Here is a 24,191-nt window from a genome sequence, read left to right as displayed (position 1 = left end):
TTACTTGGTGGTAGGCTGAGGATAAATCAATCACTGTAAAAAATTCTGCCCCACAAATCTGGTTAAGCATGTCATTAATATTAGGCAAAGGGTGTCTGTCAATGCATATGTTATTGTTTAATTCTCTCAAATCAATACATAATCTAATGCTATTTGTGTTACCCTTTGATGTAATAACAATGGGTGAAACCCATTCTGCACACTCCACAGGTTCTATGACACCCTGGCTCAATAATTTATCTAACTCCTTCTTCGAAGGTTCTTTCATCATTAGGGGAATATTCCTGCATTTATGTGCTACCGGTTTAGCACCCTCCTTCAATTCAATTTTGTGCTGGTACTCTTTTAAACACCCTAGTTTATCTGTGAAGATCCCAGGGAACTCATCAAAAACTTCCACTCCACAAACACTCCTTTCCACAAGCAGCACGGGAACATCAGCAGTAGGATCGAGTTTCAACCCTAAGTCTCTTTGATGTGCCCAACCTAGTAAATTTGCACCCTTCCTTGCTATATAAACTTTTCCTACAGTACTCCTGTCTTTGAATGTAATCTTAATAATGGCAACTCCTTCTAGGGGAATCGGATCCTTATTATAACCTACAGGTATTACGTCAGGCGTTTGTAGTGATGTCTCCCCCTCTTTAAATTTGTTATGGTAAGTCTCACTATTCATGAACATAAATGGTGAACAAGAATCAGCAACATTTCTAATTTGTGCCCATCCAACCCAATTTCGCATTTTGGTAGATCAACATGGTATACATTACTGTTGTCTAATACATTTACTTGCAAAACATATTTACTTATGTGCTCTTCATTATTCTCTATACTATTCACAGTTTTACTGGACATGTCTTTGCATGCACGTGCAAAATGACCCTTGCGATTACAATTTCTGCACGTGGCAGTCCTTGCTAAACAGTTAACATTGTTAGCTAAATGCCCACTACTACCACATCTGAAACATCTTAATCTGTTTTCTGTAGATATTCTATCCTTGCTGAACTCTTTTGCAGCTTCCTTCCTCCTAGTGTTTCTAATGGCACAGGCATTCTTTAATTCTTCACTTATTTCATTTACACCATTATCACCTGTCGTGTTCATCTCTTTCATACATTCAGCAGTGTGTTCCACACTTTTTGCAATGTCCATAGCAGTTTTTAAATCAGGATTACCAACTAATAATTTTCCTTGAATTTTGTTGTTGTTGGTACAACGTACTAATTGGTCACGTATCAAGGATTCAGTGAGCTCATTAAATTCACAAGTATTTGCAAGTCCCCTTAGGCTAGCAATATAATTTCCTACCTTTTCATTTTTTCCTTGAACTCTTCCAAAAAACTTATGTCTCTCTAGCACAACATTAATTTTGTCAGCAAATTGAAGTTCTAACTTCTTTATGCTATAATCATACACATCTCTTCCTTCTTCTCCTACTTCTTCCTCTTCTAAATCTGGCAAACTGTCAAATATTTTCCTTCCTTCCGCTCCTAAATTATGTAGCAAGATATGTTGTCTCCTAATCGCAGAGAATCCACTCGCACCAATTGCAATAAGATAAGACTCAAAGCTTTTCCTCCAATCTTTCCATGGTACTAACAGTTCCCCTGCCTCTGATAGAAATGGTGTGGGTTGAAGCATACTAGCCGCTGCCATACTCTAAATATAATTACTAGCTATATTCAGAATTTTTAAATCAATAATAGTAAAGGATCACTGTTACCAATGAACACTAATTATACTCATACACAGTGTTACATAGATTATGCACAAAAATACTTATACCATAACTTCACTTGTTTTGCACTAAGTGGTTACAATTCCATCTTTTCTGTATTGAATGTACTTCTCAAATTTAATGAATAGTCTTATTTCTGTTCACATAGGAAGCATGTTCAGGCTACAACAGTGTATTCCGAGAAGTTCTTAACTTACATCAGCACTTTCCAAAAAATAAAATAAATACCTTTGACAGTTTTCACCGCGCACTGTAAAAAACAAATTCCTCTCAGAGTCTCCTACTTCTCCATTATTCAGTTTGCCATCCGCTCCACGGCAAACTCCAGCGTAGCAAAATAATCTCGCCTCAACAGCAATGAAAACGGAGAATTCCTCCTCAGGACACCACGCATGTGCGAACAGAAAACACACGTCGGAACTTCTCCTCAGGACACTGCGCATGAGTTTAAGAATAACACCACACCTTTATATGAACTACGTCGTAATCCCCCTCCGCGGCTTTACACGACTGCATGCAACACTATCAAGAAAGTAGGTGCGAATGCTTCATCGGAAACCGCCAAGGATACAATCACCAGGTTCTGTACATCCGAGGATTTCCTCTGTACACTTCTCCTGTACGACGCAATACTTTAGGTGTTTATGAAGTGCTCCACTTGCTCCCTTTATATGTATAAGGTGAGTCAAATATGCCCTTATATTCGTCGAATTTACTCTAAATATAGATCTTAGTCACACACTCGTGCTCAACAAGGCTTACTAAGCATCTTCTTGTTCAGTCTTAACACTAGTCACCATGCCTCCTCACGATAATTAGATTTCCCTTAACCCGACTGTGGTCACTCACGGAAGGAATGTCAACACGTCGTCCTCCGCCCGACACTGACACTCGTCGCCAGTGAAATAACTCACAATAACGTAGAGGTAACAGAAGTTTATTCCGAAGGTCAGTTGACACTCATTACCACAGCGGTAACGGCAATAACGAACGTTGCCACAGGAGTGCAGGTTAGAACACTACCAACGTTCTAAGGACCAACCAACAGTGGGGGTGAGGGAAGAAACCAAAGGAATAAAAATGTAAGATACAACACTCTGCATATTATTTTAATAAAGTATTTTGTACATGACTAAAATTGCAGCATTTCCCCCTCTGATGGTCGAAAAAAACATCACATTTTCTTCACAAATGAATCTTTAGAGCACACTCTCACTCTCTGTTGAGTCTTCTTTTTCAATGTTATGTTTTCTGAGTTCTTTCAACTTAACTTGTATTCTCTATTCTTTTTCTTTTCCATTTATAACTATTTGTTAGTGTCTCTGTTTCTTTCTTTTGTTTTGACAGCAACTAACAATTTTATTTAAAGCATATAAAGTTATCAGACAGACAACTATGATTAGCACAGGTTTCAGAATGACTCTAAAAAGCCCTCCTTCTACTTTCACAACCCAGTTACCAATGATTGAAGTTCCTTTGCCTAAACTCCCTAATATACTAGAAGTCTCTAATGGTTCTAGTTCAGATTTCAAATTCTTCTATCTTTCTACTCTTATCTAGTTTATATGAGCAGCAATGTTGAGCCTTCAACATCTTGCAAACTCCGCTTTTCTCTCCCAGCAAAATGTCTAAAGCTAATCGATCTTGTAAAACCACTGATCAACTAGCCAATCAATGTGTATTAACAGCCAGCAAAGCAACAGAAGAACTGGTTGTCAATATATCCACTGCTGTTGACAGCTGTTTAATATTCCCATCATTCAAACCTGCTACTATGGGTGGTATGATTGCCCCAGAAATGTCTCCCACTATATGTGTTTCATCATAAACACTTTGGGGCCTATTAGTATCACGGGCGGATCGCCACTGCCAAGTCGGCAGTGGACACCGCCGCCCGGCGGTGGCGATCTGCCCGCCAAATGTCCCTGTGTCACCCCCGCCATATTAGTATGGCGAGGGGCACTGCTGCGTACGGAAAGACCGTCCCTCGCTTTTCCGCCTGTCGGATTGCCGGCCAGGCGGAAAAGGCAGGCAATATGGTGGCAGTGCCTTGCAGGCACTGCCATCCATATTATCATGTGCATTTTAAAAGGCCTTTCCATGGTGGCAATGCCGCCATGGAAAGGCTGGCGGAAAATGCTGGCGGAAAATGCAGGGGGATGGGGTGCTGCACTTGGCATACACATGGTGGCAGGCACCGCGCGGTGCCTTTCACGTTTTGCATGCCAATGCACAACATGCATATTTTACATTGCAGTGGGTGCAGCATACAGCACCGCCTGCCGCAATGCAAAATATGCGGGATGCGACCGCCAGGATGGCGGTTGCATCCTAATGGGCCTAGCAGGACAGCCGACCTCTGGCTGTCGGTCCCGTTTACCGTTACAGTTTGTCCGCCCGCCATTGTAATGGGGCCCTTTGTGTGTGTCCATGAGATGGTGTCATGGTGAAAGCATCTGTGCTATATACAAGGCACATTTTGGGAAACAATAAGGCTGAATAGCAAATATCTTCCCAATCAGCAGGTAACTGGAAATAAGTGTCTTGTCCACAGATAAAATAAACCCATGGAATGACTGCTTCTTCCCCTGTTGGAAATTGAAAAGGTCCTCACAAAACTTTAAATGCATTTTCAGAGCTACTGATTCCAATGCACCTTTTTCTAAATTGAATTCTTCTTTTGTAAAAAAAAATAGTTTTCCTTTTTGTCTGGTATCTAATTTCAATTTTGGATATACCATTTTCTTTTTATGTTCATCTTCTTCTTTCTTCCAAACATTTTTAACAACATCCTCTTTGTTTTTACTAAGGGAAATACGAGCTCTCCTTTCCTCTAATGACAAAATATATGTCTTTTCTAATGGTCAAAATTAAAGTCAAATAATTTTAGTATGTGTTGATAGTGTCTATGAATGTAGGTGATCTAAAGAAATACCATGCAGTGTCTTGATCTTTTGCCACTGGGTGAAGATTGTTACTTTTCTGAAGAGGAACTATTTAAAGAATCATGTTGCAATTGGAAAAATATTATTCAAAATGTTCCTATCTATAAAATAAGCTAATCAGAATGCTAGATGAAATTGCATATGACAGTGGGATCAACTGCAGCTGCAGAAGGTAAATGTGCGCATACATAACAATCCTTAGCCTATAAAGCTTGTGTGTACTCCTGGATTAGTCTAGAATAAGCACTTCTTTCGAATAATCTAGAAACTAAGAGGTCTATTAGGATGGCGGTCGGACGGCCGGCTGCGGTCATCCGCCCGCGAGCGCAACCCAGAAAACCGCCAATCCCATTAGCATGGCAGTGAGAATTTCCAGCCGCCACTTTTCCTCCGGTAGCAGTCCGCACCCTTGCCTGGCGGGTGGAGCTGGACCGCTAAAATGGGGCCGGTGTAGGGCCAGGCTCCGCCGGCATGATTATGATGCCGGCGGTAGCCAGCCTTTCCGCGGCGGTGGAACCGCCATGGAAAGGCCTGCAAAGAATGTTTCTGGGGGTCCATTTTGGACCCCCAATGTGTTGGGGGGTGTGGGTGCAATGGGGGGTACCCACGAAACCGGTGAAAACCCCGAAACCGGTCCTAGGATGCTTGATTCCGGTCCAGGGAAGACATGGCTTGGCAGTTCGGGCTGGACTGTTCCCATGAGGCACAGGATCAAGACTGATTTGCATATGGCCATATCTGAACTTGGGTGGCGTGGTGAGCAAAATAATGATGGATTAAACCCAGATCTGTGGTCGAGGGTGAATGTTTTGCTAATGTGCAACATTCCGTCCATCATCTTGTGTGTTTTGCTGTTCGCCCTATGTGGGAAGGGTATGCCCAGACGTGGGTTCCGTGCTCACTACGCCACTGGAGTAAAGCTATCCTGGCTAAAGAGGGGTGAAATCCCGAAACCGGTCCTAGGATGCTTGATTCCGGTCCAGGGAAGACATGGCTTGACATTTCGGGCTGGACTGTTCCCATGAGGTACAGGATCAAGACTAATTTGTATTGGCCATGTCTCAACTGGGGTTGCGTGGTGAGCAAAATAACGAGGGATTAAACCAAGATCTGTGACTGGGGGTGAATGTTTTGCCAATATGCAACATTCTGTCCATCATCTTGTGTGTTTTGCTTTACCCCTCTACATGTCCCTGTACCAGGTGACAGGCACTGTGCAGTGCCTGCCACGCAGTGCAGGGATATGCTGGACATGCTCTTCTGGACATCGCAGCGGTGCTGCTGGCAGCAGCAACTGCCGCAATGTTAAATGCCGCGATCATACCGCCGTTGTCGGATTCAGACTGCGGAGCATACTAATTGGACCGTTGGTTATGCCGCGGTCCTAGCGGGCGGTGTTTTCCCGCTACCATGGCGGTCGGAGTGATTTTCCGACCGCCATCCTGAAAGACCCCTTAGCTTTCAATTTTATTTCATCGACTGTGAGTGCAGGTGTTGTAGTTGCAGCTATAGACACATGCTTCTCTTTCACTGGTGTAAAATTGAGTGCAACTGATAGTGTTATGTTCACAATTAATATAACCATTAAAGATACATCTATAGTGGTCCTACATCTAGTTTTGGTAAGGAAATTTATGTTTGTCTATAGTCAGACATTCAGTAGAATATAGAAGCAAGCAGATTTAATAATCTGGCTTTACTTCTACGTGTAAAAAAGAGCAAACCCTTTTTTAAATTCATGTGGAGGTTTTCATTCAGCTTATATACAATGATATTTGTGAGTTATTCTTAGCCGTACTCCATCTTCTTCCAAATGTGTTATCCCTGCTTTTCTACTGCAACTTTGGCACTAGGGAATTATTTTTAATGTTTTTATTAATTATTTTTTAATTAATCCGATTCCCTTCAGTCTCTTTTTCTTCTTGAGTTTAACACAGTTGATCACTTGTCGTTGAAGCTGCTGTCAGTCTCAAGTTCAAATAATAATGCTTGTGAAGTTCTCAATCACAATATTCGTTTCAAATATTTTTTAATCATTGCTGTTTGTCAGTGTGGCATGTCATGGAGGTTCAAACAACTCAGAGTTCAATACATCCGGACTTTGATTTGAACCATTTGTTACATGTTTCACATAGTAACTCCATTCAGGTGCTGAATACCTTCGACAAGGTACTTTTCTTGGATGTCCTTAGTTTCCGCTGATCATCTTCTATTTCAGTCATACCATTGAACTCTGTTTCTTCGATGATTGTTTATGATATATTTTCAACGGACACACTTTATCTTAATCACTTGCTACTACTTGGCCATTCAGATCTCTAAACTGGTCTTTCTCTCCTCACACTCTTTCCTTCATGTGGTTCATTGAATTGCTCTTTGGGTATTTGCACATCACTTTGGGCTATTTCAAGAACTGGTACTGGTGTGAGATCTTGTTGTTCATCACCCCTCTCTTGTTCTTCTAGTTGTACTGTTACGAATGGTCTCTTACTTAGCTCAAAGAACATTATTTCTTTATGTGAACACCTTACTTTCTGAGTATGTGACACATGCACCCAGGTAGGTATCCCAGTCCATTTGACAGCTGTGTTTATGATCAAGATGACTTAGAAGGGGCCTTTCCACCTTGGATCCAAACAGGACTTCTGCACATGCTTCTTCGCCAAAACCCAGTCACTGTGACTAAGGTCATGGCACTGTTTTTGATGTGGATTGGCAGTGACAGCTCAAGCCTGGTGAGAAATAGAATGCACCACATCAGCCAGTCCTTTGCAGTAATTAAGTATCATGATGTTCACAAGTGCATTTGAAGGTACAGTAGGCAGTCTCATTGCACGACCTATGAGGCTTTCATGAGGTTATAATCCTGCTCTTCTATCAGTAGTACTTTGAAGACTCATCCGAACCAATGGTAAAACATCCCGTCATTTCAGATAAGTGAAAGCACAAACTTTGGCCAAACATGACTTCAAGGTTCCCTTTTTATTTGCTCTACTATCCCCAAATCCTCAGGAGAATAGCTACAATGTAATCCCTGTTCCATTTGAAAAGCCAAACACAGCAGTCTAAGGATCTCATTGTTGAAATGAGTCCCTTGGTCTGACTCCAGAAAAACCGGAAATTCATACCTTGGTATGAGTTCATGCAGCAGCAGTTTAGCTAAAATGAGACTGCCATTTCTCTATGTTGAATAGGTTTCCACCCCTCGAGAAAAAATGCACACTATAACTAGGATGTATCTCAGCTCATTGCATACAGGCATCTTAATAAAGTCCACCTGCATCCTATTAAATGGTCCACCTGAAATTCCTACATGACTCATAGATAATGGTGTTCTCCTTCCTACATTCATCTGTTGACATGTTACACATCTGTGGCATAATTCTTCTGCTAGAGCTCTGAATCTGGGATTTAACCAATTTTGCCTGAACATGGGACACAACAAACCATGTGGCAACACTGGTCTTACATCAGCTGAACCTCAAATGCCATTTTCACTCTTAACACAAGCTGCTAGCCTAGTTGTTCTGCCTTTGAAACCTCTTCTTGCAATCTTTTAATCTCTTCCCAGGTGTCAGCTACTGACAACAACATAGAAAAAGCAGTGTCCCTATCAGATTCATTTGCATTTTCTCTGTCCAATGTGAAAGCCACAAGTGCACAACAAAGAGCAACTTCATCCGCATATCACTATCAGACATAATCGTTGCCAGTTAGGTGTGCTGCATGCTTAACCCCTTCAGCGCTGGGCGAATTCCGCCGCGGTGCTGAAGGGTTCGAGCGCGGGCGGGCTCATGACGGAACGGTTCCGTCATGAGCACAGCTCAACCGTGGCTCATGACGGAACCGTTCCGTCATGAGCATGGAAGGGGTTAACCACTCCAAATTCCTGGGGCAACTGCAAAGTTACAAACAATTCTTTCACATATCTCTCATTTCTAATGGTGGATCCTGATGATGTCATGAACCCCTGTTGTGTTAATCACTGTCCAAAGTCGTGGACCACACACCAAAGCCATACTGACTATCTGTAAATAGATTCACTCTCATTTGTGCTGAAAGGCAACATGCTCTAATAAGGACAATCAATTCTGCCACTAGTACAGAGGTAACACCTTGAAGCCATGAAGCTTCTACCACTTCTTGACTGGTGAAAACTGCATAAGCTGCTCTCAAAGTTCCCTCATTATTTCTCAGACATGAGCCGTCCACAAAGATTACATAATCAGGCTAATTGAGAGGGTGGTCTATTATGTGTGGTCTCAGCTTGGTGCATAAGTCCATAACATCTGGACAGTCATGTTCAACCTAATCCCCATCAATGTAATTTTCAGGTAATGGTAACAAGGTAGCAGGACTGAGAATGCAACATCTTCTTAACAACACATTTTCAGGTGCAAATATTTGTGGTTCATACTTTGTTAGTCTGCTGTTTGTCAAATATTGTGTTTTTGTTCAAGTGAACAACATTTCTACAGTGTAAGGAACCATCACTGAGGATGTCCCATCACTATGTTTTCACATCTCTCGATACTAACACCAATTGGCGCATCCGCTTTAAGGCAGCTGGGCAATGCTGCAGCCAAGTCAAGAGTACTCAAAAAATATTCTACAAGTCTCTATGAATTTCCATGCATCTGAGTAAAGTACTACGAGAGTTCTGCCTTCCCTTTAACTTTTAAACAAGGTGAACATTTTACTGGAATCAAGCATTCCCAGTGCTCAGGCATGAGAGAGACTTTCTCTCAGCTCTAGGACAGCTTTCAAGCAATTGTTATCCCATTGAAGCAGATCAGGCACATCTTTGTGCATCAGCCTCTGTAAAGTCTTGGTATCCACTGTCTACTGTAGCTAACCATTCCAAGAAACATCCTGACTTCTGTATGAGTTCTAGGTGGATTCATTTTTAAGATAGTTTCAACTCTTTATTGTGACACCTTTCTCGTTCCCTTCTCTATTACATATCCTAAATATTGGTCTTCTTTTTGAAAATATTGCAGTTTGGATGTAGACACCTTAGGCCCATTCTCAACTAAATCATTTAGTAAGGCAATGTTATCTTGTTTGCAATCTTCTGGTGCATTTGATGCCACAAGTATGCCATCAATGTACTGCAAGAGAACTGAATTGCAAGGTATCTGCAGAGTCTTCAGATTCATTTTCAAGAGCTGATTAAAATTTAATGGACTCTCTATATGCCCTTATGGAACTCGGCACCATGTCAAAATTCTAGGTCTATATACAAGTGAGAACAATAATTGACTGTCCTCATGCAACAGAATAGAGAGGAAAGCATGGCAGAGATCCATGACTGTAAACCATTCTGCAGTGCAAGGAATCTGGAAAAGTTGCAGAATTCAGTACCACGGGACAAAATGGAACAACTATGTTGTTAATTGTTTTGAAGATCCTGTACATTTTGGTATTTCCCATTGGGTTTCCGCATTCTTAAAATAGGAGAATTGCAAGACTGTCCAATAATATCTTTTAAAAAGGTCCCGGTTTAACATGTTCTCAATCACTGGTGCTATTCCTGTTACTGTTTTGGTGGTTAAATTATAAGGTGGCATTCTTCAGAAATTTGTGTTCAGCGTGACTGTAATTCAGACTGGTTCTACACCTTTGATTAGTCCAATGTCTTTTCATGAAAAATCACGTATTTCTACGTGTGTTGTATCTCTCAAATCAGGAAGAAAATCTTCTACTGTCCTTACTGAATTCAATCCAACAGCAGTTCCTTCTTGGGCATTTTAAATACAACATCTATATCATGCATTTAGAATAGAACACCATCCGGTGTGCAGTTAATAGTACAATTTAACTTGTTGAAAAGATCCCTTTCTAACAGATTTTCAGGATTTGAAATACATACTACAAATTGATGAAACTCCTTAAATAAACCTATTTTTACAGGCACAGTGTTTGAAATAGGATTTGTTATTTGTTTATTCGTAACACCTACAACTTGGATCTTCTTTAACAAGAGGGGTAGGTCTGGAAATTCTGCTGTTCTAACAGTGGATTGAGTAACTCCAGTGGCAATAAGAAATGACACTTTTTGGCCATTGACTTCTCCTTCTACAAATGGTCCACTTTGGTCTACCTCTACGAATGCGCCAAGTATGTAATCTTCCGCCCCCCTCAGTCACCGTCATTGAGAATTGTCAGAGTCAAAACTCTCATTCTCCAACATGGGGAGCTGTTAGAATTTGTTCTGGTTTTGAAATGGGTTTGGATTTGCACTCGATACTTGATTCATATTGAACCTTGGATTTCCCATGTGCTGTGGGGCCAATGTAGGTTGTGAGACCTGCATCAAAGGGACTTGGGATTTTACTGGTATTTGCATTCGTTGTGTAGGAACCTGAACTGGAGCATTCTGTAACTACATTTGGTTTACTCCCTGCACCCCCAGCATGTCCCCTTTTATGGAAAAACCCCATAATATCAATGCCGGTCTTATCATGCTTTTTTAAACGTATAGGGCCTTATGTAGGTAAATTACATTTACCACTTCATAAATACCGAATGTTACCGATTCGGTATTTATGAATCGGTAAATGTAATGTAGGGAAACAAATACTGAATCGGTAAGTGTCGGTATTTTAGAGTCGGTATTTACCGATTCGGTAATGGCAACCTGTATCTCATTGATTCCTATGGGCCAGGAGGCCCATAGGAATCAATGGGAAGCCAGTTACCATTACCGAATCGGTAAATACCGAATCGGTAATGGGGGGAGCTTAATCAAGGGTGGCAGGGTGTCACATTGACACCCTGTTGCACCCCTGATTTCTGCATGTGTGTACATGTGGCACACATACATGCCCTGAGGGCATGTGTGTCTGCCACATTGCACACATCTAAGGGCTAAAAAATGCATTTACTGAGTCATTTGTCATTTACCACCAACTTACAGTTGGTGGTAAATAACGACTCCCCACACCCACCACACACTCCCCCTACATCTCATTTCTGTATTCGGTATTTACCGAATCGGTAAAATTACCGATTCGGTAATATTACCGATTCGGTAAATTACCGAATACAGAAATGAGCCCCCTACATGTCAAAAGCCTAAATACCGGTCGGTAACGGTATAATTACCGAAAATCGGCCATTACCGACCGGTATTCGGCTACGTACATATGGCCCTAAGTGTCTTTTTTATTAGCTCGATTTATAACATTCTAAATCGTCCATCTCCACCAAATCTATTTATTTTGCTAATCAAACAAAAATTTACTTTGACATTTTAGGTGGTTGGAAAACATGTGTTTATTGCAGTGTAGCATTTTAACAGCAGAATAAACCATCTTCAGCAACCAGGGATCCGACGATTCCTGTGCCATGATTTAACCCCTCTATTACTTTGTTTCTATTAATATTAATGGTCTCAGAGATATTATTTCAGTTCTCCCCTATCCCAGGCCAGACAGTGGCCAGCACACTCACCCCACTAGAAGCACACATAACAAACCCAATAACTGGACAGCATTTAGAGGACAAGTGAGGCTGCTGTCTATTGGGGAAAGCCCTCCCTCATGCAATAGCAAAACTGAATGAAGGAATGTGCTTTCCAAAGAAGCAATATTTCCCCTCCCCTGAGGAGTTTGCACATTGCCTTATTCTGGCCACCATTCATAGGTGCCCACAACCTAAGCTGCGTTTAACATTTCACGGTCACTGGAGGGGCTCATGTCACTGGTTGTAACTGCTCAGTGCAGTAGAGCCGGCTGTGTTTTTATTTAATCTTTGAAGGACACTATATGTGAAATCAGTGTTATGCAAGCCCAGAGGTCTCCCGTGAATTCCGCGGTGAGGGGTGACTAGCATGGTGTGTGATTCTGTGGACTGGAAATCACAGGACAGGGTGGTCTGTGTTCATGTATTACGAATAAAATAATGCTGCAGCCGCATGTATAGTTCAGATGACTTCTCTTCTGGTGACCCCTTAAAACAAACAAAAAGGACTCTTCTGTGACTCAGTATATATAGTTAGGTATGGGTGTATATTAACTAAAACAATGTGGTCAGTAGAAGTTGGTGTGCCCTGTTTCCCTGGAATGTGTTTTAATTGTTCAGCTCATTTTTGCAAGTTAAACAGTTGGCGGGTACTGGACACTTGTTAGTTTCACTCACTTTGACAATGGTTTCCAATGCATTTGTGCTGTGTGAGAGTGCGTGATTTGCTGAGGTGTTCTGAGTGTATTTTGGATATGTTATGCCTTCGGTGTCTTGCTTTTCCCTTGTGCATCTGTGTAAGTTTGTGCTCTGTTTCCTCTGCATGAGTACTGTATAGAGGTTCTTGGCATGACTTCCTGCATTTTAACACAGTGGTGCTAGGGTGTTCTAAGTGTATTTTGCATATGTTTTTGTGCTGTTATTCTGCCTTAAAATTGCCCATATCCAAAAACACGATGAGAAAGCATTCAGAAAAATGGGCGAGAGGAAGGAGAAAGCAGTAAAAAATGAGGCAAAAGGAGGAGAGAACTCTGACATCTACTCACATACCCAAACAGTCACTCACACACACTATCACTGACCCCTACAGCCTCTCACACACCCACTTATGCAGCTGCAAACCGACTCACACACCCACTCACCTACCCATACAGTTACTCACAGACTCACTCACAAACCTATACAACCACTCACACACCCACTTACTGACCTATACAGCCACTCACACATCTACTCTCAAAGGTTACAGGTTACAGTAATTATATACATTTAAAAAACCTTAGAAATTCATTAAAAAATCCAAAGTTTACTGGGTTCCCTATAGTTAGGGAATAACATTTAAAAATACTTAGAAATTCACCGAAAAAAACAAAGGTTATAGGAATGTTATAATTAGGAAATACAATTTTAAAACAAAATTAGAAATTTACCGAAAATGCCAAAGGTTACAGGGTTGTTATATTTAGGCTCAGATTCTACTCATACAAAACCAGTTAAATTCAGCAGTTATAGTTACATGAGCTAACTATAACTTATGCCCCCACAATGCACTGCTTATGCCCTCACATAATACATCACTAATGACATAGTCAGAGACATCACTAATGACGTCACAGATGACATGTAAAATGACATCTCTGATGACATCATCCATACAGCCACTCACACCCCACTCATATGCCCACAAAAACCTTTTCACAGACCCATACTACTATACACATACCCACTCACTCCTCGATATAGCCAATCATACACCAATTCACTTACCTATACAGCCGCTTACACACCCAATCATGCAGCCACTCACACACCCACACATACACCCAGACAGCCACTCACACATACAGTCACTTACCCATACAGGTGCTCACAAATGCCTTCACTCACCCATACAGTCACTGATTCACCCAGTCACTCACCCATACAGCCACTGCCTCACCCACTCACTCACCCACAAAGACACTCACACATCCAATCACAGACCCATACAACTACTGATACACCATCTACAAAGCCATACAACCACTCATACACCTATTAACATAGCCATATAACCACTCACACACTCACCCACATAGAAACCCATACAACCCCTCACAAACATATATAAGCACTCACACACTCACACAACCACTCACTCATCCACTAGCACACCCATATAACCACTCAGACAACCATACAACCACTCATACAGCCACTCATTCACCGACTCAACCACTCATACACCCATACAGCCACTCACACACCCTTTCAGTCAAAAGGGGTCAGGGTATAGGTACCCAGACCACATGAGTGGAATATAGGTGTCTTTGAGGGATCCCTAATGTGAACATGCTGAAAATGTTTTTCCCACATGTGATATTCATGAACCCATTGTGATACTCAGTACAACCCTGTGTAACATTACAGTGGATTCACTCAGACACTCATGCACCCACTCACAGACACACACACCTACTCACAGATCTACTCAGACACTCATGCACTGACTCAAAGACCCATTTAAACACTCACAAACCCACTTTTAGGCCCAGTTATAGATTCCTGCACCCACTCATGGATCCATTCAGATACTCATGCACATACTCACAGACCCACTCAGGCACTCAGACATGCATGCACTCACTCAAAGTCCCACTCAGACACTCATGCACCCACTCATAGACCTACTCAGGCACTCATGCACTCATTCGCAGACCCACTCAGACACTCATGCAACAACTCACAGACCCACTCAGAGACTTATGCATGACTCACAGGTCTACTCAGACAGTCATGCATTCACACACAGATCTACCCAGAGACATATGTACCTATCCTCAGACCCACTCAATCACTCACACACCCACTCACAGACCCACTGGGATACTAATGCAGGCATTCAGATACCTACTCAGAGAGTCATGAACTGACTCACAGACCTAGTCAGACACTCATGCACCCACTCACAGATCCCGAGAGATACATGCCCCCATTTATAGATCCACTGAGACACTCATGCAGCCACTCATGGACTCAGACACTCCCACTCCCACTCAGAGCCACTCAGACACTCATGCATATACTCACAGAGCCATTCAGAGACTTGTATACCCACTCACAGACCCACTCAGAGACTCATGCACCCACTCACAAACCCATTCAGAGATACCCACACCCACTCACAGACCCATTCACAGACCCACTCAGACACTTTAACACCCATTTAGATACTTATATACCCAGACACTCATGCACTCATCACAGACCCACTCAGACACTCATGTACCCACTCACAGACCCACTGAAAGACACATGCACCTACTCACAGACCCACTGAGCCCATCATGCACCCACTCACAGACACTCTCAGATGCTCACAGAGCTATTCAGATACTCATGCACCCACTCACAGACCTACTCAGACACTCATTTACACATCCACAAATCTACTCAGACAGTCATGCACCCATTCACAGACCCACTCAGACACTCACACACCCACTTATAGATCCACTCAAACACTAATGCACACACTCACAGACCCACTCAGACACTCATGTACCTACTCATTCATACCCACTCACAGACCCACCGGTAGACTCACACACCCACTCAAAGACCCACTGACACTTACAAACCAAGTCACAGACCCACTCAGACACTCATGCACCTACTCACATACCCATTAATATACTCATGCACCTACTCACACACCCACTCACACATTCACTCACATCCCCATATAACTACTCAGACAACCATACAGCCACTCACACACCCACTCATTCACTGACACAACCATGCATACACCTATATAACCACTCACTTACTCAGAAGGGTTCAGGGTAGAGGCACCCTGACCGCATGAGTAGAATATAGGGGTATTTGATTGACTCCTAATGTGAAGATGCTGAACATTTGGGGATTTTTCCCCTCATGTGATATTTGTGAACCCACTGTGATGCTCAGCAGAGCCCCATGTAATGTTGCAGTGGATTCACACACTCACTCAGACACTCATGCACCCGCTCACAGACCCACTTAGAGACACACACACCTACTCACAGACCCACTCAGAGACTCATGCACTGACTCACACACCCACTTCTAGGCCCAGTCAGAGTCTCACACACCCATTCATGGACCCATTCAGACACTCATGCACACACTTAGAGACCCACTCAGACACTCACACCCACTCACAGACCCACTCAGACACTCATTCACCTACTTATAGGCCCACTCAGGCATTCGTGTACCCACTCACAGACTAACTCAGACACTCATTCACCTACTCACAGGCCCACTCAGACTCTCATGCATGCACTATTAGACCCACTCAGGCACTCAATCAGCCTCTCACACACCCATTCAGAGACTCATGCACTGACTCACAGATCTACTCAGTCATGTACTCACTCATAGATCCACTTAGAGACATATGTACCCATTCACAGACCCACTCAATCACTCACATACCCACTCACTGACCCACTGGGACATTTATGCAGGCATTCACATACCCACTTGGAGAGTCATGCACTGACTCACAGACCTAGTCAGACACTCATGCACCCACTCACAGACCCAGAAAGACACATGCATCCACTCATAGACCTACAGAGATACTCATGCACCCACTCAAAGACCCTCTCAGACACTCACACTCATAGAGCCACTCAGACACTCATGCACATACTCACAGAACCATTCAGAGACTCATGCACCCAGACCCACTCCAAGGCTCATGCACCCATTCACAAACCCATTTGGAGACACACACACCCACTCACAGACCCATTCACAGACCCACTCAGATACTTACACACCCATTCAGATACTCATATACCCACTCAAACACTCATGCACCCGTCACAAAGCCATTCAGACACTCATATACCCACTCACAGATCCATTTGGATACTCATGCACCCACTCACAGACCCACTGAGAGACACATGCACCCACTCACAGAACCACTGAGCCAGTCATCCACTTACTCACAGACCCTCTCAGACACTCATGCTCCCACTCGTAGATCCATTCTGACACTCACATACCCACTCACAGACTAACTCAGACACTAATGCACACACTCACAGACCTACTCAGACATTCATGCACCCACTCATACACTTACTCAGATACTCATGCACATCCTCACAGACCTACTCAGAGACACCCACACCCACTCACAAAACCACTCAGACAGTCATACACCCACTCTCAGACCTACTCAATCACACACTAACTCACAGACCCACTCAGAGACTCATGTACTGACTCATAGATCTACTCAGACAGTCATGCACCCACCTACTCAGAGATCAATGTACCCACTAACAGACCCACTAAGGTATTCATGAATCTACTCACAGACCCTCTTAGACACTCACACACCCACTCACAGACCCACTTTGACACTCATGCATGTACTCACATACCTACTCAGAGACGCATGTACTAAGTAACAGATACACTCAGACACTCATGCACCCCCTCACAGACTCATTTAGAGACACATGGACCGGCTTATAGACCCACTGAGACACTCAAGCTCCCACTCACAGCCTCTCTTAGACACTCACAATCCCACTCACAAATCCACTCAGACACTCATGCACCCTCTCAAAGACCCACTCAGAGACTCATGCACTGACTCACAGACCTAGTCAGACAACCATGCACCCACTTAGATACCACCACTCCAGCTCACAGAGCCTTTCAAAGATACACGCATCCATTCAGAGTATCACTTAAACCCTCATGTACACAGTCACAGACCCACCTCAGACAGTTATGCATACACTCACTGACCCACTTAGACACTCATGCACCCAATCACAGACCCACACAGACACTCACATACTCACCTGCAAACTCACTCAGACTCTCTAACACCCATTTACAGACCCACCCATAAACTCACACACCCACTCACATACCCACTGACACTTATGAACCAAGTCACAGACCCACTCAAACACTCATGCACCTACTCACATACAAACACTGACACTCCCACATGCACTCACTCACCCACTCAGACAGCCATGCACCTACTCACAGTCTCACTCAGACACTCAGGCACCCACTCTCAGATTCACTCACAGAGTCACACAATGATTTACAGATTCACTCAGACATGTTTGCACCCACTCACATACCCACTCAGATACTCATGTACCCACTCACAGACCCAATTAGACACTCAGTGCTAAAAAAAATATAGAAACTAACTAAAAAAGTAAATATAACAGGGACATAATACTTTGAAAATAGAGAAAACAAAATGTTACATGGACGTTATAGTTAGGAAATAACATTTTTAAAAAAACTTAGAAATTCACTGAAAAAAGAAAGGTTACAGTGACATTATAGTTAGGCTCACGTTTCACTCATACAAAACAGTGAAATTCAGCAGTCATAGTTACCTGAGCTAAGTATAACTTACACCCCAGCTATGCACTGCTTGTTAACACACCAACGGGCCTGAGGTCTTCGGGGGAAAGGAAAGGTTTGATTTTCTTAAGTGTGTTAAGTTGGAAATTGGCTTCCCTAGTAGTAGCACTGATGTGCGCTTGCATGTTTAAGTGTTTATCCAGGGTGATACCTAAGGATTTGGCAGAGTCTACAACATGAGGGGTGCAGTTAAGGGCAGTGAGATGTTTAATCCAGTCAAGGGTAGGAGCCGAGTGATTGGGTGGGTAGATCAAAAGAAATTCAGTTTTCGAAAGTATTTAGTAGGAGAGGGTTCTGAGCTAACCATTGTTGGATTTGTGCAAGTGCAGCATTTAATGTTTTATGTACTCTTGAGATGAGATCTTCAGGTACAGTTGAGTGTCATCAGTATACATGTGGTACTGAATGTTTGCTTGTTTCAGAATGACAGCAAGTGGCTCCACAAAAAGGTTGAAGAGGGTGGGTGACAGCACTGATCCTTGGGGGACTCCAATCATGACAGAGGTACTAGAAGCAAGGGAGTGTTTAACTTTGATCCTGTACGTGCGATTATGCAGGAAGGAGGCAAACCAATTTAGGACCAGGCCCGAGAGACCCATCCTATGTTGAAGAAGATCAATTAGGTTTCCATGTTTGATGGTATCGAAGGCTGAGGACAGGTCCAGAAGGATCAGGAGACACAGGACATTTTGGGTAAGGGCTCTCAAGACGTCATCAACAATGTGCGTTAGTGCCATTTCAGTACTGTGCCCTGATCTGAAGCCTGACTGATGGGGGTCAAGGAGTTGATATTTCCCAATATGATTGCAGAGTTGCGAATGGATGCATTTTTCAAGCAATTTAGCTAGAGTCACACTGCTGGTTATAGCTCGGAAGATGTTTGGGTCTGTTAGGTCCGCATTGGGCTTCTTAGGAATGGGAGTAACTTGGCCAACCTTTAGGCAGTCCAGAATCTTTCCCTGTAAGAGGGATTCATGAATGATCCTGTACAAAAGAGGGAGAATGGCTGAGTTTAAGTCTTCATATAGCTTAGCGGATAAAGGATCTCCGAAATGTTTGGAGGGTTTAAGGGATGCCATGTTGTGAAGGAGCTCCCTGTGATCTGGAAGGAGAAAAGAGTTCCATAAGGGGTTGTTTTTGAGCGAGCAGCCCAAAGGCGAGGATATTATCGAGGATTCTGCCAACTCCTCTGATCCTGCGGGAAGTTTCTTAGGTGACAGTTTTGGGGTGACTTGTAGTAGCTCCAACTCTATTTTCCTTGTTTTTTCCGCGAAGTGAGCTGTAAAATCCTCACCACTAGGGAGCAGTGGTATCAGAGTAGAGATCTGGTTGGAAGACTGGTTAGACTGTTCCTTAATGATTTCAAAGAGTTTTTTGGACCTATTTTTGGCTCCATCCAATTGAGTTCTGAAGTGGTCTGTTTTAGCCAGGCGGATGTGTTTGTTGTAGGAGCTTCTCACTTTTCTAAGTTGAGTGAGATTTGTGGTGGAGGGCGAGTTTATCCAGAGTCTCTCAGATAGTCTAAGGTTGCGCTGTCCATCATTTAGGGAGTCATTAAACCACGGTTTGGAAAGTTTGATGGGAATCCTTTTGAGCTGCTTCGGTGCAATAGAATCAAGAATGTTAGACAACATGTTAATGTAATGATCTGAGTGATCGTCAAGGGTGGTCATATTAAGAGGGGCTGTAGTCTATTTTTGGCGATTGAAGTTAGCATATTGATGTCGAGGTCTCTCATATTGCGAGTCAAGTGTTTCTCTTTAAGGGGTTGACCCTGTCTACCCAAGCCCTTTTCTAGGATGAGGAAGGGAATTTGAAAATGATCAGACCAGTCGCAGGGTAAGATGTCTCCTATTTGTATGATGTTATCTTTGGCAATGATAAGGTTGAGAGTGGCGCCCTTATTGTGTGTAGGACCTTTACAAAGCTGTGAGAAATTAAGGTCAGAGAGGAAAGTCCTAAAAGAACATACCGTAGGATCATTTGTGTCATTTCAATGAAGGTTAAAGTCTCCAAGGAATATGTGGCAGATTTGATCTAAGCTTGAGCTAATGACTTTCAATATTTGCTCTATGAAGACCAGTTTGTCACCAGGAGGGTGATAGATAGAGTGCAGCACACTGATCTTTCCTTTATTCCAGATTTCAGTGACTAGGTGTTCACAGGAGGATAACACAACACATAGAGATTGTTTTACTGTGAGGTTGGAGCGATGAATACAAGCAATGCCCCCACCTGTTTTACCCAGTCGGTCACTTCTGAGAATGGAGTAGTGAGGTGGGATTAAGATGCCATGAACTGAGGAAGAGTTTGAGTTTGAGTTTTAAATTATTTCTAAAGCGCACGTACACCTGGCGGTTTCATGGCGCTGCAGTATACTGAGTCCTTGAGAGGCAAAAGAAAGCAGGGGGGTGCCTGACTTGTTAGGGAAAGGCTTTAGAAAATAGATAGGTTTTCAGAGCCTTTCTAAAGAGGGAGTATTGGGTGAAACACCTGAGATGAACTGGGAGGGAATTCCAGAAAATGGGGGCAAGGGTGGAAAATTTTGAGCCTCCCCATTTTTTTCGACGAAAACGGGGGATTAACAGCAGGTGTTGAGAAGAAGAGCGTAGTTCCCTGCCAGGGACGTAGGGTTTGATCTCCGCAGAGATAAAGACAGGAGCAGAACCGCGCTGGGCTAGGAAGGCGAGGCAACCTACCTTGAACTGAGAGCGTTCACGAATGGGGAGCCAGTGCAAAGATTTTAAGAGGGGAGTGACGTGGTGGGATTTAGTGAGGTTATAAACCAAGCGGGCAGCTTGGTTCTGGACCAGCTGTAGTCGTCGTAAATTATAGGCGGGCATGCCGTGGTAAAGGGCATTGGCATAGTCCAGCCGAGAGACGACCATAGCTAGTACAATAAGTTTTAGGGCTGTGAAAGAGAAGAAACGAGAAACCTTACGAATAGTTCGAAGGGAAAGAAAAGAGGAAGAAACCACCGAACTCACCTGGGAGTGCAAAGTGAGTTGGTCATTAAGTTTGATGCCAAGGGTTTTAACGGAGGAGGAAGGGGAAGGAGGGGGCCCAAGAGAAGGGGGCCAGAAACGGGGGGACCAGGGACTGGAGGAACCACCTGTCAAAACCAGCTCTGTCTTATCTGGGTTTAGTTTTAGGTGGTTGTGATTCATCCAGTCCCGGATAAAGAGCATTGTGGATTGGAAGTTAGATTTAGAGTCAGGGGATTGGGATAGAGAGAATATAAGTAGGTATCACTGAGCCAGGTTTCAGTGATAATCAGAAGGTCCAAGTTTTGCACAATGATACGTTTTGCAATATCAGCTGCATGTTTCACAGCTGATCTACAATTGAGTAGCACTGATTTGAAGTGCAGATTGGAAGTGACCACTTCTTGAAGAGAGGTGGTTATGTGAAGTAGGTTTTCTCTGTTCACCATTCTGTACTTAAGACTCACTTCCCTGTCAGGGTCCACAATAACGGAGGGGATGTTAAGAGTAGAGTTGGAGGAGAAGACTGTCCTTGAGTCAGTGTAGGAGAAAAGGAGGACGAGAATGTCTTCTTCAGATAGCTGAGGTAAGGGTCTGTGGGGCCTAGAGTGATGATTAGGCAAAGGCCTAGCGCTCCAGCTAGAACTGAGAGAGGAGCAGAAAGCGGGATGGTCTGAATAGGACAGATTCTGTGATTTGTAAATATCATTAATCTGAGCAGTGGGTGAGATCTATCGCTTCTCTATCTTCAAGGAGAACTGAAGTATGCTTTGAACCATCTCTTTTGACCACCGTAAGATCATGCTTGAGGCCGCAATCTTCTCCTCAAGTCAGGGATTGTTCTTGCACTGATTCACAGAACTAGCAATCGAAGGTATGACTGGTTCAGCAGTGAGAGTGGTAATAGAGGGTTGCAAAGTATCATTGTCATAGTTATAGAGGGAGATAGAATCATACTCGAGACAGGAATCAGAGCCTGGAGTGGGAATAGGGAAAGGCAGAGTGGAGTTAGGAGAGGTAGAGGGTGTAGAATGTAAAAGAGTGGGTGTGATTGTCAGTTACTGGTCATCGGACAGGAGACAGCAACTAGGTTCCGGGTCCTGTAGTTGGAAGGTCCTGGGCCTAAGGAAAGAATATCCAAGTCTATCTAGGTGTTAGAGTTGGTAGGGTGCCCATCACCACCGTTGTTGGAGTTAACAGTGGGCGACGCAGAGGACTGAGGATAGGAGGGAAGACAAGGTAAAGGAGAAACAGTGGTGGGGACTGCCGCAAGGTGGGTGGTACTCAGGTCCATTAAACCCACACAAGGCAGAAAGTGGTTGTTCAGGTTCGTGGTGTGGGGAGTAAAAATATCCTTCATTAAGTTGGGTAGATCTGTGGGGTGCGTGTTTACAGATTGGAGTGCTGGATAAGGGGAGAAGGGGGCTTCTAACACCTCAGGAGCAGAAAATGTGGGTGGTCCGGTCTGACAGCGGGTGGAAGGGTTGAAGTTAGTTAGTGTGTTCTTAATACTCAAGAAGGCATAGTTAAATCACTTGAGGTGCAGGTCCGAGGCTTGAATAAGGACATTATTGTAAAGGGAGATAGTCAGCTCAGCCTTAAAAGCCGGGGATGGAATCGTGGTTAAATGAAAGCCATGCAGAGTTTTGGTCAGCTGTTTGGTAAGAAGCATAGAAGTGAGGGCATTTCTCCACTGAGCTCTTCTGTTGGTGTAGAAGATGAGGTCTGGCATTATACTGCCCTTACTAGAGATATATGTTTCAGATATAAGCATTTCGGGTCAAAGTTTGAGGAGATTGTGTTTCAAAGCCTTCTTCGCATTTATCGATAGGTTGAGCGGTTAGATAATCGTAAAAGAGTTTAATATCAGTATATATATATATATATATATATATATATATATATATATATATATATATATATATATATATATATATATAATCTACTGGCGGTCGCCAGTAGATAGTTATAGTTAGAACCGTGTTTCCATAGGAAATCTCAAAATTCTATTTTGAATAACTTTGGCGCCGGTTGACGAATCTTCGTGAATTTTTCAGAACTAATGGGGCGCTCCGCTCAGCTCCTACCCTAAAAGTTTAGGGGGGATTTGTCAAGCGGGGGCCGAGAAAAAAGGGGGTCCCAAAACGCGTTTTCCCCATGCATTTTCCCATAGGACCTTTAGTCGAAGGTGCAGCCCGAACGGCTGAACAGAATTACTTGAAATTTGGCAGAGAGGTAGTCCTCAGGTCAGGGATGTGCCTTTTGCATATATGGAGTCAATCTGTTTAATAGTTTCTGAGAAAATTGCAGTTAAAAGCACATACATATCTATAGCAGCGCACCGTGCTCGCACCCTTACGTGTGCGAGCGTAATTCTGATTCGTTGTTACATGTCAGTCAACGTTCGAATCGGTCGAAATCAGGAAGTGTTGGCCGCCATTTTGTTTGTTTTCAGTGCGAGAGTGGAAAAGGAAGGTGGCGAACGTGAAAAGGGGGCAGGGTAGAGAGTTCCTGGCCCCCTAGCCTTTGTCAGGGGGTCCCTGAAGGACTCCGAAGGCAGAAAAAAACATTTAAATTTTTTTTTTTCAAATCGCGGGAGTGCGCGCACCGTGC

Source organism: Triturus cristatus, chromosome 10 (genome assembly GCF_964204655.1).
Source record: "Triturus cristatus chromosome 10, aTriCri1.1, whole genome shotgun sequence".
NCBI lineage: Eukaryota > Metazoa > Chordata > Amphibia > Caudata > Salamandridae > Triturus > Triturus cristatus.
Note: the sequence above shows the minus strand (reverse complement) of the source record.